Below are 17,440 nucleotides of genomic sequence, written 5' to 3'. Positions count from 1 at the left end.
AAAAAAAAAAGTACTTTGTTCCTTGGGACACGCAGTTCTCATTGACACAGGTCAACGTGAGGCCATCAGTCAAACAAACAAACAAACGTTGGCAACATACTTTTGCCTGTTCAATCTCCTACACATAGCACACTTAGAGAAACCTTTCAAAAAGTGTCCCTCTTCCCTGAAATAATTCAATTGTGGTTCATGCAATCACATTTACTGTTGTAACATTTTAGAACTGTGGAAGGCTTAGAACGGACTTCCTCTAACCCCTTCATGTTACACGCAAGGAAGCTGAGACCTGAGCAGGGCGTAGTGACTTGGGGCTGTCCCTGGTCTGTGGCTCAAACATCCTGATGGAAGCACTCAGTCATGCTGCCTAGAGCTCTATACTGTGTTCCTCCATGAGGTTTCAGCAGATATTTTTAGTTTCCCCAACTTGCCTCCCAGTGGCTTTTTGTAGAATAGGGAGTAGAGACTCATTGTGATAGCTGTGGGCCAAAAGTTAAAATACTGGGAATGAAATTCCATTTGCAATAATAGTACGAATAGAATCAGACACAAACCACATATAGAGGAAGGATGCGGAGCTCTGACAAGATCTGCAGGTATTATACGACGTGCAGATGTCATTAAATGCAAGAAGGGGGCGCCTGGCTGGCGCAGTTGGAGAAGCATGCAAGCCTTGATCTCGGGGCTGGGAGTTCAAGCCCCACGTCGGGTGTAGAGATTACTTAAATAAATAAACTTTGAAAAAACAACAAGAGAAGGAGACATTAAGGCAGGCAGGCGGGCGGGCAGGGAGCCCTCTAGATTCTAGCGCCAACAAAAGCGAGCAAAATCGGGGGCGCCTGGGTGGCTCAGTCCGTTAAGCGTCCGACTTTGGCTCAGGTCAGGATCTCAGGGTTTGTGAGTTTGAGCCCCCTTTGGATCCTGTCTCCCTCTCCCTGCCCCTCCCCCACTCGTGCACGCAAGTACTCTCTCTGTCTCTTAAAAATAAAAATAAAAACATAAAGGGGAGTAAAATCAGAAGTGGGAATCACATAAGAACTACCTGTTTAACTACCAGTGACCCTCCCTGTGTTCACACTCCCCGCCCCGCAATCTGTTATTAAGCAGTGACGGGCTGAGTTAAGGTTGCTGTAATTGAAATCAAGTAGTAAGCAGAAGTTTAAATAAATGAGATGGGGGGTTGATGCTATCAGAAAAAAGGAAGAAAGGAAGAAAGAAGAAAGGGAACAAAGTAACACAACAAAAAAAATACAAAAGGCAGAGAAAGTATCATTCTAGGGAAAAGAATCACTACCAGGTAGTGTAAGAGAAAGTTACGCATACTCTTTTTTTAATAGCACTAAGAAATTTTAAATAATGGAAAAAATGAAAATAAAGGAGAAATGATAAGATAAAGAAGGAAATAAACAGATAACAATGAGCTGGCAAAGTTCATGTAAAAATAGGAAGAAATAGGGGTTCAGTCCGTTTGAGTGTCTCTTGATTTTGGCTCAGGGCATGATCCCAGGGTCATGGGTCAAACCGTGCCTCTGGAGCCCGTGCTGAGCATGGAGCCTGCTTGGGATTCTCTCTCTCTCTCTCTCTCTCTCTCTCTCCCTCCCTCCCTCCCTCCCTTTCTCTGCCCCTTTCCCCCTCCTGCAATGCTCTCTCTCTAAAATAAAAAAAAAATAAATAAATAAAATAAAAAATACTTCTTAAAAAAACAGTAAGAAATAAAGCCATTGCTGAAATGAAGCCACATTAGAAACGTCAGGAATCAGAATGAACTGGTACAAGCAAATAGAATAGAAAAGAAAAAACACCTAAGAGATAACAGCCGCTTTAAAAACGGCCATAAACGTGGAAGAAAAGAACAGTGCGTTAACCTCTGGGTGTTTGTTATCCTCGCAACAATTGGGAACTGGGGAACTCAGTTTTACAAGGGGGAAAGAGCAGGCTGCTTTTTAAATTCTCTTCTGCGACTTGTAGCCACAAACTCGGTGGAGGAAATAGCAGAAACGTATGGAGTCACAGTTCCGGAGACGAGAAGTCAGAGGTCATGAGTGGGCAGCGTTGTTCCTTCTGAGGGCTGGGAGGGAGAACGTGTTCCAGGCCCTTGCCTAGCTTGCTGGCAAGATTTGGCATTTCTTACAGTATTAGTCAGGGTTCTCTGAAGAGACAGACCGAATAGGATGGACAGACAGACAGGTAGGTAGGTAGGTTGATAGAGTCAGATTTATGAGAAAGAATTAGGTCGTGGGGAGCCTTAATAAACAGTATTTATGGGATGCTTGGCTGGCTCAGTCGGTAGAGCATGCAGCTCTTGATCTCAGGGTCGTGAGTTTGAGCCCCACATTGGGCATGGAGCCCAATTAGAAAAAAGCATAAATTAAAACAGTAAACCAAAAAGCAACAGAAACAGAATTGGCTTGTGTTCTTATGGAGGCTGAGAAGTCCAGTCAGCCGAGAGCTCACGGCATAGGTATAGGTTGTAGTCTGAAAGGCAGCTGCTTGACACCCCAGACAAGCCAATGTTTCAGTCCAATTTGGAAGCCCAGAAAAGATCCAATTCATAGCTCAGGCAGGCAGGAGGAAATGCCTCATATTCATAGGAGGGCCAGTTGTTTTTTTTATCTTCAGATCTTCTACGGATTGGAAGAGGCCCACTCACATTAGGGGACAATTTGTTTTACTCAGTCTATCAATTCAAATGTTAATCTCATTCATAGCACTCTCCCAGACACACCAAGAATAATGTTTGGTGACACATCTGGGTACCCTGTGACCCAGTCAAGTTGATACATAACATTAAGCATCACACTTACTTCTTCATCGCCGTGATCTCTGCCTTCACCTTCACATGTCGGTTTCCCTGTATACATACCTGTGTGCACACATCCCGTTTTGACAAGGACACCAGGTCATATGGAATTAGAGGCCCACCCGAGTCCAGAAGGACCTCATCTTAACTAATTACATCTGCAACAACCCTATTTCCAATAAACTCACATTCTGAGGGTCTGGGGGTTAGGATTTCAACATGAATTGTTGGAGGCACATTTCAACCCCTAACAGAAAGCATATCAGTGAGTTTTTCAGAATTAGGATGGTGGAAATGTGTATTACCTTGTGCCTCTGGAGGCATCACCATTCTATGTGAATAATGCCTCCTGGGCTTACATAACAAGGTTGTTTGCCTACGTTGTAGGCAATAGAAAATCTTCTCGAATGTGCACTGTCAGGGGAAATGCAGATACCCACAAAGCCGTCTCGCAAATTTGTCCTAAAGGCAAAGTATAGTCCATCATGACCTAAATCAAGGAAAATGATTTAGGACTGGATGAACAATTATATTAAAAGGAGAGTAGGATGGGAATCCAAGCTGGTGCAGCCACTCTGGAAAACAGGATGGAGGTTCCTCAAAACACTAAAAATAGAACTCCCCTATGACCCAGCAATTGCACGACGAGGCATTGATCCACGGGATACAGGTGTGCTGTTTCGAAGGGACACAGGCACCCCCATGTTTATAGCAGCACGGTCAACAGTAGCCAAAGTCTGGAAAGAGCCCAAATGTCCATCGATGGATGAATGGATAAAGAAGATGTGGTATGTATATACAATGGAGTATTACTCGGCCATCAGAAAGAAGGAAATCTTGCCATTTGCAACGACGTGGATGGAACTGGAGGGTATTGTGCTAAGTGAAATTAGTCAGTCAGAGAAAGATAAAAATCTTATGACTTCACTCCTAGGAGGACTTGAAGAGACAAAACAGATGAACACAAGGGAAGGGAAACAAAAATAATATAAAAACGGGGAGGGGGACACAACAGAAGAGACTCATAAATATGGAGAACAAACTGAGGGTCGCTGGAGGGGGTGTGGGAGGGGGGATGGGCTAAATGCATAAGGGGCACTAAGGAATCTACTCCTGAAATCATTGTTGCACTAGATGCTAACGAATTTGGATGTCAATTTTAAAACATAAAAAATAAAACAAGTTAAAAGAAAGAGAAAAAAAAAAAAGAAGCAGGAAAAGCACCTTTCCTCTCTGCCATACATCTATTGTTTCAACAGGAAGTCTCACAGACATGGTAATTGCTTAGCAGAACATCAACAGACGTGCAAGTTAAGTCAGGTCACCCAGCAGCCTACACCCTTCTACTCAAATACATGTGTGAAAGAGAGAACCTTTAAACATATCCAGACAGATTCTTGGTTTTGTCCTGGTAACCTTACAAAATAAAAGTGCCAGTTATTGTACCAGCAAAATGGGTTCATCTGGGATTAGCAGAGAAATTGCAATCTGGGACAAACAGGCTACAGCAAAACCATAGGCAAGTCCAGAGAACAAGTTAGAGGAAGACTCCTTTGCAGAGGAAAGGGGGCAGTTGGGAGGGCGGTTGGAAACAAGAAGTCCATTGGAGTAAACTGGGAGTTGGAAGTATAGTGGCTTCTCATTGGCTGAGCTGTGACTGTCTCACAGTTATTTGCTTGCCCCTAAGAAGCCCACGCAGTGAGACAAGAGACTAAAAAGGTGGGTTGAGGTCAGATCATTCAGTGTTTGGAAACCTGGACTTGATTCTCTAGGCAGTAAGGATTCATTGAAAGTTTGAGCCATTTAGAAATATTATATAGGAACATTATTGGCAACGATTGGACGGTGTGAAAATTAATAAAGGGAAACCTCACTAACATGGAGTCGGGAGGTTGGCAGGGGCAGCCTCTGACTCCCAACCACTCATCAGCGTTTACAGACCCAACAGGAAGAGAAGGACCTTGCACATGGATGGGCTTTACTATCCCAGCAGGAGCAAGGAAGGCTTCCTCCCACCCTGGCAACAGCCCAGGCAATTAGAGATAGTCACAGCTCAGCCAATGAGGAGCCACTATACTTGGAACTCCCAGTGTACTCCAATGGACTTCTTGTTTACAACAGCCTTCCAGCTGCGCCTTCCCTCTGATAAAAGAGCCCTCCTGGCCTTAGTTCCCTAGACTTGCCTACGGTTGTGCTGTAGCTTACTTGTTCCAAATTGCGATTCTCTCCCATTCCCAAATAAGCCCATTTCCTTGCTGGTGAAATAACTGGCAGTTTTGTTCTTAAGGTTAACAAAGGACATATTAGAGGCAAAGGGAAACTATTATGGGCTAGCACTCTATGAATCAACCCAAGTTTCCCAAATACCCCAGTCTGGAGCCTATTGGAGTGGTCCAGGTGAAGGATGATGAGGACCCAAATTAGGTTGATGACTGTGTGAAAAGAAAGAAAAGCACAGCTCAGTTGGAAGATTTAATTTTTGGATTTTTTTTTTTTGACAAGGCTTAGCAATTCATTAGATGTGATGATCAAGAAGGAAGTAGATAATGACTCAAATCAATTCTTGGCCTCACTGGCTGAAACAGTAGAAATTTTGTTAACTGAAGTAGGGCGCAGAAAAAGAGAAACAACTTTTGAGTTTAAGGTAGTGGATTAAGTTTTGGACAGACGTCAGTGAGGCAGTATTTACCAAGCACTTAAACAAAGCTACTATTTATAGAGGGTTTGCTATGTGTCAGGCACTTTGCTAAGCACTTGACATGCATTACACTGCCCCAAACTCACGTCATCTTTGTGAGGCAGGTTTTGTTACCGTATCTCTCTTCTAGATCAAGAAAATGAGCCTTAGAAAACCTAAGTAACTTTCTCTAAGCCACATCCTTGTGACTAACTGAAACAAGGTTTAAACCTAAACAATCTTACCATATGGCCCGCCCAACTGGCCACCACCCTGTAGTAGCTCCCTCATATGTAGATTTGGAGCTTGGAAGAAAATCAGGGCTAACAAAGTAAATTTGGAAGTTTATTCCATAAGCCTTTATTGAACTCCTGCCAAAGTCCAAGTACAGCGCTCTGAGTTTCAAGTACACAAAAGCCAGTGGCATGACCCTAGAAGTGAAAATTAAAACAATGGACTTGAATCAATAAGTGTGAGCAACAGGAAGGGAGGAGGCGAAAGCTAAGAATCCTGGGTTGGGCACATGAGTAGACAACACTCAAGAAGAGGAAAAATAAGTAGTCAGAGAAATTGGAAGAAAACTCGATCCAGGGGGCAAACGAACTGAGGAACGAGTGGCCAACTCTGTCAAGTGGTCCAGAAAATAATTAAATGAAAGAATATTGAGAAGAGCTGCTAAGTTTTATAATTTTTGGTGTAATTTAATTATCTTCCTAACAACTATCCTCTCTTGACTTTTTAAGAGAATGTGAAGGGCAAATGTGAAGACATATATAAACCAATATACAGTTGACCCTTTTTTTTTAAATTTTTTTTCAACGTTTATTTATTTTTTGGGACAGAGAGAGACAGAGCATGAACGGGGGAGGGGCAGAGAGAGAGGGAGACACAGAATCGGAAACAGGCTCCAGGCTCTGAGCCATCAGCCCAGAACCCGACGCGGGGCTCGAACTCACGGACCGCGAGATCGTGACCTGGCTGAAGTCGGACGCTTAACCAACTGCGCCACCCAGGCGCCCCAACAGTTGACCCTTGAACAACATGGAGGTTAGCGGTGCCCACCCCTCCGTGAAGTGGAAATCCTGTGTATCAGTCTTGACTCCCCCAAGACTTAACTACAAACAGCCTACTGTTGACTGGAAGCCTTACTGATAACATAAACAGTCAACACGTATTTTGTATATTATCTGTATTATAGACTGTATTCTTACAATAAAGTGACCTAGAGGAAAGAAAATGTTATGAAGGAAATCACAAGAGGGCGCCCGGGTGGGTCCGTTGGTTAAGCATCCGGCTCTAGATTTCCGCCCAGGTCATGATCTCACAATTCATGAGATCTAGCCCCACGTCAAGCCTTGCATCAGGCTCCACGCTGAGAGTGGAGCCTGCTTGGGATTCTCGCTCTCCCTCTCTCTGCCCCTCTCCCCTGCTCATGTGCTCTCTCTTTCTCTCTCTGTCTCAAAATAAAGAAACATCTTTTTAAGAAAAAAAAAAAAAGGAAACCACAAGGAAGAGAAAATACATTTACGGTACTGTACTGTATTTATTGGAGAAAAAAAAAATCTGCATATAGGTTGACCCGCATAGTTCAAACCCATGTTATGCAAGGGTCAACTGTACTTCAAAATTCGGAGCATGAAAAGAAAAGCAGATACAAGAGGATGGCTTAAGGGAGAAGCCGAAATTGAAGAGAAGGCTGTGTCTTTTTCTTGCTGCTTCACAGACCTTTTTCCTGATTCTACCGCCTGAGGCAAGGGTATTCTATGCAAAGTGAAAGCACTTTGTACTTACAAAGTCAGAATTGATGGGTAGATGATCGATAATTGAAAATGCAGATTCAAATGCAAAATCATATAACTAATGATACCTGCCTACATTAAGCATTTTATTTTAACTTTTTAATGTTTATTTATTTTTGAGAGAGAGAGAGAGAGAGAGAGAGAGAGAGCACGCGGGCGAGCTAGAGCACAAGCAGGGGAGGGGCAGAGAGAGAGGGAGACACAGAATCCGAGCGGTCAGCACAGAGCCCCACGCTGGGGCTGGGACTCAGGAGCCGCAAGATCATGACCTGAGCCGAAAACAAGAGTCGGAGGCTTAACCAACTGAGCCACCCAGGTGCCCCATTAAGCATTTTATTTTAACCTGAAACATATAAATATTCATTTACTCACCAACTTTTTGCTAGGCAGCCAAGGCCACTGCTTTGCTTGAGGGCCTGTGGTTGTGTTTCCTCATTGTTTGCCTGCATAACCAGCGTTCATAATACAACCTCACCGTTTCCAGCGTGGGTCTCTTTAAACGGAGGCAGACCTTATAGCCCCTGGGAAACAACTCAAACACAAAGGCCTCCTTGATTTTTTTTTAGGATTCTTTCCATCTTTTGCCATTTTCTTTGTCACGCACAATTCAACAATTTTAGATGACGACTTTCCAAAGGCTTTCTTTTTTTATTATTTATTTAAAATTTTTTTAATTCCAGCATCGTAAACAGACTCTCCAAAGACTTTCAATCTAGTTTTCATAAAAGGATCAACTCTCTTTTCACATAAATATTCCACCAATTTATACATGGACTCAGGCCTACACAAGGCCTCTAGCCAAGAAATTGGGGAAAGGGGTCAGCAGCAGAGGGCCACAAGAAGGAAAAATTGTCCCGCCGTTGGGACTGCAGGGGGAAAAGAGAGATGTTTCCCAACCTGGGCTGAATGTGAGTGGGAGCCTTACTGGGTCATTTGGGAAAGGACCCTGAAAGGGCGGGCCTACGCCGGCCGTCTCCATCTTGTTCTGTGTCCTTCACCTTGACCACGCCTCCTCCCCTTGAGTAACACCCCCCCCCCCCACACCTGCCTAACAGGACTCGGACCCTTCCCCAGCCAATTGGCTGAGGCCACAGCCATTACCTCACCAACTGCCCCCAGGCCCCAATAAAACCTTTGTCCTTTTGAAACTCGCTCTCTCTCCCCGGTATCTCACCGCTGCGTCGGCGCAGGTAGGGGATTGAGCTCGAGCTAGCTCGAAGAAAGGCTCTTTTGCTTTTACATCGGACTCGGCTCCCTGGCGGTCTTTGGGGATCACGAATTCTGGGCATAACAACCCCACCCAAGACAACTGCCAGGATCAGGAAAAGCTTAGTAAAAACAGGCTGAAGGTGCACTGTCAGATACAGGGAGTGGGGGTGTCTTATGGGAGGAACAGAGGAGAGGTGTTGGCCCAGGTTCCCTGTTGAAAGAGGGGCCATCAGATGTCTCTAGAGGAAGAATCTCAAGGAAATCCATGAACGGCAACTCTCAACATCCCTCCAGACCAGACAGCATCAAGGCCAAGTCATGACACTAACTCTTCAAATAAGACTCTCCCATCCACAACACTCACCCTTCCCCTATCCACTTTGACCCTGGAGATGTGTGACCCCATTCAGCAAGCACAGGTGTAAAGAAAAAGATTGCGAGGCAGGAAAATAGATTAGAAGCCAACCACGTCTCCACTTTGCTGCTAGAGAATTTCCAACTTAAGTAGATCCAAACTGGTACAGAGACATGACTTAATTTTGTGTATAGTGAAGGAAAGCAAAATTCCCCTCTACCCTCCAGGTCTTCCAGCTGGATTGAGAATTAAATTTATATGACGGACACCTGGGTGGTTCAAGTCGGTGGGGCATCGGACTCTTGGTCTCAGCTCGGGCCTTGATCCCAGGGTTCTGAGTTCAGGCCTCACACTGAGCTCTGTGCTGGGCATGAAGCCTACTTTCACAAACATGAATGAAATTTGTATGATACAAATTAACAAAGAAAAAACCCCAAAGTTTTATTGCATGCACACGAAGGCCCAATATTGAAATTGAGACCCTCGAAAATGACTAAGGCAGTTTCCCTTTTAGACAAAGAGACAGTAAGTCTGTGAAGGATTGACAGGACAAAGAAAACTTAACTTTGGGAGCTTCAGTTAGTAAGAAATTCTAAACAGAATTTGGGTTGGGGTAGTACATCAATAAAAGGTAACAAGAGTTGTTTCTACAGTCTTCTGGGCTCTGAATTTCCCCCCTCTGGTGATAAGTATGTCTCTTTACCTCCTGGTATGGGAAGGGTACCTTCCACATAAGAAATTTATTTCCTGTTTTTGGGGAGACAGAGGAGATTCTGAGTGTCCTTCTTGCATAGGCTCTTAAGCAAGTTTTGTTTTAAATAATCAAGTGCCAAAGTGGCACATTTTGGGGAAGTCTGACTTTGGCCCCCAAAATTGTTTGGGATTATACAATAATCCCTACAAATAATAATCTGTTAAAAGAAACGGGACATTTTAATTACTGAAATTATCTTATCTGTATGATTATAGTGACCATAGAACTTTTTACTATCTAAAAGTAATCAAAATAATAAGAGTAACCACCACCACCACCATCATCGTCATCATCATCATCATCATCATCATTATCCAAGGAGTGGAGACCCAGTTTGGACCCACAGAGAAGGTTTAAGCAAATTTGGAGGTGAAATGTAGGAGGGGAGAATCAAGTTCTCTGCTTGCACCTTATATGGTTACCCTGTTCTCATGCAAAAATTACAAATAGTTATCTCCCAGGGTGTGTTGATTCCAAACTGAATGATACTTCTGCTCTTTAACTTATCTTGTGTACTATGATAATCATTATTAACCTTAAAAATAAAACTGCCGGTTATCCTAGCGGCAAAAATGGGTATATTCGAGAATAGCACAGAATTGCAGTCTGGAACAAGCAAGCTAGGGCAAAACCACGGGCAAGTCCAGAGAACAAAGCAGAGGAAGGGCTGTTTTATAGAGGAAAGGGGGCAGTTGGGAGGGCGGTTGTAAACAAGAAGTCCATTGGAGTAAACTGGGAGTTGGAAGTAAAGTGGCTTCTCATTGGTGGAGCTGTGGCTGCCTCTCATTGGTTGGGCTGTTGCAGGGGTGTAGGGGTAGTAAAGCAGTAGCTATGTGCAAGGCCTTTCTCTTCCTGTTGAGTCTGTAATTGATCAATAATAGGTCATGAGACCTCTCCCTGCTCACCCCCAGACTCCATTCTAAACGAGATTTTCTTGGGGCGCCTGGGTGGCGCAGTCGGTTAAGCGTCCGACTTCAGCCAGGTCACGGTCTCGCGGTCCGTGAGTTCGAGCCCCGCGTCGGGCTCTGGGCTGATGGCTCAGAGCCTGGTGCCTGTTTCCGATTCTGTGTCTCCCTCTCTCTCTGCCCCTCCCCCGTTCATGCTCTGTCTCTCTCTGTCCCAAAAAATAAAATAAAACGTTGAAAAAAAAAATAAGTGAGATTTTCTTTAATTAATTTTCACATTGTCCTTCAGGATGAGGTCATAATCTAGTCATTTAAATGTAAACATGGATTTGATATCATTCATGCAGGGTTTTCCTTTGTGAGTGATTTCCCTACTGGACTACTCTCTGAATGGCTTCCCCTCCCAATTATCAGGGATTGGAAACAGAGGTTTTACTTGGTTTTAGCTTTTTTTTCTATCTCCTATTTATTATAATATCCTTATTCATCCCATAAATAATCATCACAAGGTATGTGCAAGGCCTCATAGAGAGTGCAGACATGTATAAACAGAAAAATAATGCCCAATCTAAATGTAAAATATGTTGAGCTCCTATGGTTTGCCTGGAGCTTAGCGGATGTTGTGTTCACACTGTCGTGACTAAACTTGTCTTTGTGTGAGGCTAAAGCTGCAGAGAACTGTTTCTGTCAAATGAAAGCGATATCAGCATGTGCGTTCTGCCATTTGAATCCCTAACAAAGATGCATTTGTTTTTCGAAAGCTTATTACCACCCGGCTGACAATTAATGAAATCTGTCCGTAATAAAAGCTGAAAGCAAGAGTGTAAAGCAATATATGGAAACCTCAAAAAATTCATCTGTGCAGGCAAATCCATACATGCACCAAGTATTGTATGTAGAATAAAAACTCAACATGGCTTTGCAGAAATATATGGTCCTTTTTTTTTTTTTTTTTACATTATGTCGATGCCGTTGTAATTAATAAAATAAAGCCAATTGAAAACAACAAAAAAGTCACCTATGACATTTGGGGACAGATGCAACTGATATTTTAATTGAGGACCCTCTTCCTAAACTAAATACGATGCCTTAGAAGACGTAAGGAGTTTATAGTCATAATTTGGTTTTGACAAAGCAGAATACATAAAAAAATGAAGACTTGCAAGTTGCACTAAGCATGTAAATGTATCCTTACCTTGTTCAAACACTTGATTTGAAGGAGTCGTGACAAAGTGTGCTCCCCCACATATACAGCATTTGTAGGCTGTCTCGTGTGATTGCCGAAGGGGCATGTGCAAGCTGTACTGTGATCTTTTTTTTTTCTTAATGTTTATTTACCTTTGAGAGAGAGAGAGAGAGAGAGAGCACAAGCAGGGGACCGGGAGAGAGAGAGGGAGACACAGAATCCGAAGCAGGCTCCAGACTCCAAGCTGTCAGCACAGAGCCCGACTCGGGGCTCGAACCCACGAACCATGAGATCATGACCTGAGCCGAATTCGGACACCTAACTGACTGAGCCACCCAGGCACCCCATGTACTGCGATCTTCTAACTGCACTCCGAATGCTCATAAATGCTTTCCTGCTAGGATTTATAGGCTTTGTGTTGCTTTACACTGTTTCATTCACTGATATTATTTCTGAGGTGGGTATAATAATCCATATATCAATTCACTTTTCATACACTTTGAAGATTATTAAACCGGTTATTTGAGTCCATCCTTAATGTTAAAATACAAATCATACACTTTGATGTATACATTCATTCCCCCAATACCCAGCCATTGTAGTCCCATTGTGTGGAATACACTTTGCCTCTATGTCTGACCATGACGTTCCTACCTGTATTTCAAGGTCCTTTCATTCATTTTGTCCTTAATGAACATCTTTGGAATTTCTTTCTTAGTCTTTCTATGAAACAGTGGAAGAGAACACAGTGGAAGGTCACAGGAGTTGAGTTGTTTAGAAGATGGATTTAGAAAAGAGGATATGAAGAGTCCTATGAATGGACTGATGAGGGGCTGATGAGGTCCAAGGGTTCTCCGGGGTTTTTTGTGGTGATTGATCTGAAGGTCTCAAAATAGATCATGGTGGTGAGGCAGGAAGTGTTGGCATGTAAGGCAAAGGTTGGAGTACTTGCCAGGAACATACAGAGTTCTTGGGTGTCCTCCTCACCGTCTTGGGGCAGAGTGGACCTCCTCTGGATAGAGTCAATCTTGGGGGCTGTTACTTTGGGTTCAGAGCACATGAAGCTCTGGGGGCTTCTCCTCAGCTCCCAGGAATGGGTTGATGAGGGATTCAAAGAAGTGAGCCCAGTTAGGACAAGAACTGTGCCTTTTCATCCGTTTCACCAGCATTAGCTGAGCCATGTAACAATATTGCTTTAAAAAATTAACAAATGAGGGACACCTGGCTGGTTCAGTCAGTTGGGCACCTGGCTCTTGATTTGGGCCCTGGTCACGATCTCACAGCTCATGGGATTGAGCCCTGTGTGAGCCTGCTTGGGATTCTCTCTCCCCCTCTCTTTCTGCCTGTCCCCCGCCCCCTGCTTGCACACGCACACTAGCGCTCTCTCTCTCTCTCTCTCTCTCAAAATAAAGAAATAAATGAACTTTTAAAAGTAAATAAAAATAAAAAGTTAACAAATGAGGGGTGGCTGGCTGGCTCAGTCATGGAGTTTGTGACTCTTGATCTCAGGGTGGCAAGTTCGAGCCCCACATGGGGCATAGGGCCTACTTATAAAAAAAAAAAAATGTTAATGACAGGCTCCTGGGTGGCTCAGTCGGTTAAGCACCTGACTTTGGCTCAGCTCTTGATCTCACAATTGGTGAGTTCGAGCCCCGCTTCGGGCTCTGTGCCGACAGCTCAGAGCCTGGAGCCTGCTTTGGATTCTGTGTCTCCCTGGCTCTCTGCCCCTCCCCTGCTCATGCTCTGTCCCTCTTTGTCTCTCAATAATAAATAAACATTAAAAGGTTTTTTTTTGTTTTTGTTTTAATTTTTTTTTCAACGTTTATTTATTTTTGGGACAGAGAGAGACAGAGCATGAACGGGGGAGGGGCAGAGAGAGAGGGAGACACAGAATCGGAAACAGGCTCCAGGCTCTGAGCCATCAGCCCAGAGCCCGACGCGGGGCTCGAACTCACGGACCGCGAGATCGTGACCTGGCTGAAGTCGGACGCTTAACCGACTGCGCCACCCAGGCGCCCCTAAAAGGTTTTTTTTAAGTTAATGTATTCTCAGACAGTCCATGTCTTCCTTCATTCACTCAACTGGAGTAGTCTCTGCTTTCAAGGAGCTTAGAAATATGCTTGGGGAGCACAAAAAGTTAAACAAAAGAAAATAGAATAAAAGAGATATCACGAGGTCGGTTAATCACAAAATTAGATGCTGATGCCTGAAGTGCTTGTGGTTTGCTGAATGCATTCCTCACGTCAGGGTTCACTGGGTTTTGTCTACAAAGTCTGTAATATATATATATATATATATATATATATAAATTATATATATATAATACAAAGTTTATAATAGTAATCCTTAGTTCTCTCCAAGCAGCAAATTTTTTTATTTTCTTTTTTCTCTTTTTTTAATTTTAGTTTTTATTTTTTAAAATTTACATCCAAATTAGTTAGCATCTAGTGCAACAATGATTTCAGGAGTAGATTCCTTAGTGCCCCTCACCCATTTAGCCCATTCCCCCTCCCACAACCCCTCCAGCAACCCTCAGTTTGTTCTCCATATTTATGAGTCTTCTGTTTTGTCCCCCTCCCCGTTTTTATATTATTTTTGTTTCCCTTCCCTTATGTTCATCTGTTTTGTCTCTTAAAGTTCTCCTATGAGTGAAGTCATATGATTTTGTCTTCCTCTAATTTCACTTAGCATAATCCCCTCCAGCTCCATCCACGTAGTTGCAAATGGCAAGATTTCCTTCTTTTTGATTGCCGAGTAATACTCCATTGTATATATATACCACATCTTCTTTATCCATTCATCCATCGATGGACATTTGGGCTCTTTCCATATTTTGGCTGTTGCTGATAGTGCTGCTATAAACATGGGGGTGCATGTGCCCCTTCGAAACAGCACACCTGTATCCCTTGGATAAATGCCTAGTAGGGCCATTGCTGGGTCGTAGGGTAGTTCTATTTTTAGGTTTTTGAGGAACCTCCATCCTGTTTTCCAGAGTGGCTGCACCAGCTCGCATTCCCATCCAAGCAGCAAATTTTGACTCTACTCAAGAAAGAGGAAAAAAATCTACTCTATTTATATTCTTCAGGTCAAGATGATAATCTACTCTAAGATGCATTTAATGTTCTATACCTCACAGCGTGGCGTTCACTATGTATTTTAGAATATAGCTGGTCAGCATGTGTAATGACAAACTCGTGGTAATTACACGGAGTGTTCATGTTTCCTACAACTGTTATATGTGAACCAACTTAAGACATTAACTTCACTCTCCTAAGTTGTGTGCTGGGCCTTCAGCCTTTTGACTATCTTTGTTGTTGTTTGGTTATTTATTTGTTGTTTTTTTCTGATCAAGTTTTGGGTACTAGACAATCACAAAATTCTCTTGAAGTTGAAATTGCCTGTGCCAATGAGTAAGAAGAGGTATTCTCATTCCACACCTAATACAGAAAATATCTTAGTTTATATAATGTGGTGGATTCTAGAGGATTTAGTTTACCGCAATCCAGAAAATGATTATTTAAATAACTAGAGATACAATTATTGGGAGGGAGGGAGGAATTTACTTAGCTTTGGCATCAGCTAACATGTATGAACTTGGCACGTCTTTGGTATTGTGCCAGATGACTCCATGCACATTGTCTCAGTGCAGGATATGGAATGTATTATATCACAGCCTACACGCTCTTCAGCATAGGTACATATGCAGAAAATTGAGGGTCCCTATATCAGGAAAGGCCCCTATACCTTGGTAGAGACATAAACCAGCAAAGTAATCAGAGAATCCGTATTATAGAAGAGGTAAGGAAAGTTTGGATCAAAAGGTATAATATGTCTTTCTCACTGTCTGTGAGGTGAGAGGATTCTCAGAGGTCCTTCTTTCTCCCCTTTTATATTAAAGAGAAGAGAGCAAAAAAGCAGTATCATCTACCTGTAACTCCTAGGTTTTAAGATATACATGAAAGAGAGGCACAAATAAAATGATAGCACAACGAAGTAACTGGCCAGACCCAGAATGTGGAAGATTCTTCAAGAAAAAAGAGAGAAACTTACTCTTAAAACAAATCATGGGGCGCCTGGGTGGCGCAGTCGGTTAAGCGTCCGACTTCAGCCAGGTCACGATCTCGCGGTCCGTGAGTTCGAGCCCCGCATCCGGCTCTGGGCTGATGGCTCAGAGCCTGGAGCCTGTTTCCGATTCTGTGTCTCCCTCTCTCTCTGCCCCTCCCCCGTTCATGCTCTGTCTCTCTCTGTCCCAAATAAATAAATAAACGTTGAAAAAAAAAATAAAAACAAAATAAAAACAAATCAATAAAAAGGGGTGTCAGGAGGGGACTACTGAATAAAAGATACATCAGAGATATAAAAAACAAATTAAATATGTGGGTATTATTTGGATCTTCATGTGAACAAAACAATTGAGAGAAATTTGAACATGAAGTTGGAATTAGATGAAATTAGATGATTTCTATTCATTGGCCTGGGAATTATTATTTAATTGTGATTGGTATATCCTTATGGTTTAATGACACATAATACGGTGACCATGGATAAAATAATATGTCTTGAATTTGTTTTAAAATACTTCAGTCAACAGGTGCCTGAGTGGCTCAGTCAGTTGAGTGGCCAACTCTTGATTTTGGCTCAGGTCATGATCCCAAGGTCATGGGATTGAGCTCCGTGTCATGCTCTGCACTGAGCGTGGAGCCTGCTTAAGAGTCTCTCTCTCTCTCTCTCTCTCTCTCTCTCTCTCTCCCTCTGCTCCTCTCCTGCGCTCATGCACTCTTTCCCTCTAAAATAAAAAAAATTAATAAAATAAAATACATCAGTCAAATGGGGCACCCGGCCGGCTCAGTTGGCGGAGCATGCGACTCTCGATGTTGGGCTTGGGAGCTTGAGCCCCATATTGGGTGTAGAGATTATTTAAAAACAAAATCTTAATTTAAAAAAATGTCAGGGGAAGGGCTCCCAAACTCTGACCATGCTTTTGAGGATTGAATGAGATAGTGGATATAGGTTGCTAGCCCAATGTTGTGAGGATAGAGGGCAGTCAAAATTCATGACCTTTGCTCTCTGTATATCCTGAGAGCAGAGTCCTAGTACCATTCTCATAGCAAATAGCCAGCATTTTTGAGTCTTCATCATATTTTCTGGCTGATGTCGTGCAAATAGTGCTCTTAGATACTATAGGAAGGTAATATAATATATGGAACTTGGAACTAATGAACACTTACTTCCTTAACTGATATTCTGCATAAGCCTCTATTTCACATTTAGGTTTGCCTTTGGCCTGAAACAGACGGGATTTTTACAAGCAACAGTGGAATTGTAAAGAACATAGAGATAAGGGGCGCCTGGGTGGCTCACTCAGTTTAGCGTCCAACTCTTGATTTCAGCTCAGGTCATGATCTCACAGTTGTGAGATCGAACCCCACCTTTGGCTCTGCATTGAGTGTGAGCCTGCTTGGGATTTTCTCTCTCTCTCTCTCTCTCTCTGCCCCTCCTCTGCTCGTGCTCTGTCTCTCTCTTTCTTTCTCCCTCTCTCAAAATACATAAACATTAAAAAAAGAATATGGAGATGAAATTCTAGAAAAAAGCGAACAGCATCAACAAGAATAAAGCACAAGGAAAGCACAAGGCATGATGTAAGAGCAGTTCGTGTCCCCTTTGGATGACATTTGCCGGTCCTGCTCACCAGGACGTGGAATACAGCTGGTCCAAGGTGTAGTTCCAGAGATGGATGATGAACAATGGTCTTATGACA

This window comes from Prionailurus viverrinus, chromosome X (genome assembly GCF_022837055.1).
Source record: "Prionailurus viverrinus isolate Anna chromosome X, UM_Priviv_1.0, whole genome shotgun sequence".
Classification (NCBI taxonomy): Eukaryota; Metazoa; Chordata; class Mammalia; order Carnivora; family Felidae; genus Prionailurus; species Prionailurus viverrinus.
This window is presented reverse-complemented; position numbering follows the sequence as displayed.